This window comes from Montipora foliosa, chromosome 3 (genome assembly GCF_036669935.1).
Source record: "Montipora foliosa isolate CH-2021 chromosome 3, ASM3666993v2, whole genome shotgun sequence".
Taxonomy (NCBI): domain Eukaryota; kingdom Metazoa; phylum Cnidaria; class Anthozoa; order Scleractinia; family Acroporidae; genus Montipora; species Montipora foliosa.
In genome coordinates, this window is record NC_090871.1 from 69,283,363 (window position 1) to 69,285,862 (window position 2,500).

Sequence of the window (2,500 nt, forward strand, 5' to 3'; positions counted from 1 at the left end):
AACCATCTCACATCAGGAGATTTTAACACTGCATCACTAATTTTCAAAATGACTGTCCTGCAATATCACTGGTCGGTCATTATTGTAGTTTGAGGAAAAAGCTATTTTTTTGGAGCACACGCGTCAGTGTTTTCGTCATAACCATTCACCCATGGGAGAAAAGTATATGGACAATTGACCAATCATAGCGCGGACTATACTTTGTTATGTTATTGCCCCAGCGGGGTTTTGGCCAAAACCCGAGGAGGCAGCCTAGAAGTCCCAGGGTGAAAAGGGTAAATGTATAAAATTGGCAGATGTTGTAGGGAGGAATCAATATTGATTTGCTTTACCGGGCGCGCAAGGTGATATCAGTATTGCTTAAACGGGCGCGCAAGTGGTATTGGTATTGATCTACACGACCGAGGTGCCTTAGGAGTCACGAAGTAGAAACTCACAAGGAGAAACAAAGTGCTGTTCGGATTAGCGATTGAAAAATCCAACATTGAAGCAGATCTGATGCAAATCGAGTTGGTTGGCTCAGAAATTGATTTTGTCCGGACACAAATCAGAAAAAGGGGTGACGATTTGCCAGACACAAATCGAAAACAGGGGCGACATGCTCACATGGCTCAGTATGTAATTCAAGCGTATCTCAATTGCCTTTTATACTATCTTAGGCGGGGGCAGATGCAGTGAAAACTATACTAGTAATAATCTGTTAGTGCTGTACACCAATTGTGAAGTTGATTTAATATAGATTGCAATGCCAAGGTTATCTACTTTTTCCCAGATTGAAGTGATCCTCGCACTTTGAAAATTTAAGCAATTGTCTCTAATAGACAACCAAAAAATTCAGGCGGTTTCAGAGAATTGACCTGCTCCTAACTGAGTGGCTTTGCAGCTCCATTGGAGAGATAGAGCATTGCATTAATATTGCAAAGGGCATGGGTTCGAATCCCGTTGAATCCGCTATTTGCAAGAAATGGAGACATTGTAGGTGAAAAGACAGAAGTGATCCTTTCAATGTCTCCATTTCTTACAATCATGGTAAATGTTTCGTAAAATGACTATTTTAAGTCGCTTTAAAATTCAATTACGTTTCTTCCTTCGAAAAAGAGAGCCTACGCAAAGGAGATGCGTAGTGCTGAGCTTGTTTTTTTAAGAATGTCATAAGTAAACCACTATATTAAGTCACCTTAAAATTCAATTATGTTTCTTCCATCGGAAAAGAGAGCCTACGCAAAGGAGTTGTGTAATGTTCAACTTGTTTTTAAGAATGTCAAAGAATAGCCGCGTTCAACAGATGGTAATGCGAGAGTGATCCGAAGGAGACATGTAACTGGATTCGAACACGTGCTTTGAATCGAGAATGGGTGATAAGAAAAGGTGAAGATTGTTTGGGGTAGTGTCTTTATACAGAGTTTTAAGAGGTAGTAGTTTCTAGCCTTTTTTTTCAACTGAGTGGGCTTAAGAGTATAGTCATCGAGAATTCACGTATTCTAGATATCTGAAGGCATTAAACAGAAAGTCGCCATGGAGAAATACACTGAAAACCGTGGTATGTAATATTAAATGAATGAACTTCACTGATTGGAAGTGTGGATAAGAGTTAACTTTCAATCAAAAAGGTTATAGATAAATAGATCTACCTATATTTAATCACGATTATGTATAAAGCTTATTGGGTCATGTGTTTACAAAAGACACTTAAATGAATTAAAATAAGATCACCTTAAATTACATACTATTATACGCCTAAACTAAAAGTTTATTTTTATGATTGTATATGCAAGATACAGCTAAGACACACAAGGGAGTTAATTCCAGGCCCCTAATGCTTTAGTTTTTCTTCGAAGCCGAATCATCTGAGAAATGGGATTTTCTGGTTCCTTTTATAACAACTTAGAGGGTTTTTTCTATTTGGCCGTTGCTGAGATTCACTTGTTTTAGATCTTTTACTTATGTTAAGGTTGTTTCCGTGGGCTACTGACGTTTTATTTGTGAAAACGGCTGGTTTGAAAATCTCATGCAGTGCTAAATGGTACCGTTGAACAGGGTAACCGCGCAGTGCGATGCAAAATGGCGCTGTATTGCGTGGCTTCCACGATTATTAGGCTGATTTAGCAACAGAACGGGAACGTCAGTGGCGACGTCGCGCTCAGCATAGAATAGAGAAGAAAAGAGTGGAGTCTACTCTATTCTGAATTCTCATTGGTGTTTTTTCTGCGCGCGCCGTCGCCACTGACGTTCCCGTTGTGTTGCTAAATCAGCCTATTATCACCATGCTGGAGGAGAGAGGGACAACCAAGGATATCTTCCGAGAAGAGAAGAAGACAAATTCAAATATTCGCTCCATGAGGCGATTAGAAGTATCGTTTGGCTTATACGGTCACGTGTTCGCCATTCTGTGCAATTACGCACTGTAATTACTTCAAACGACTACCTTGAGGTTGTTTGAAATAATTATAATTCATATATAATCACGTACTGTAATTAGTTGATGTCAAAACTATTTCAA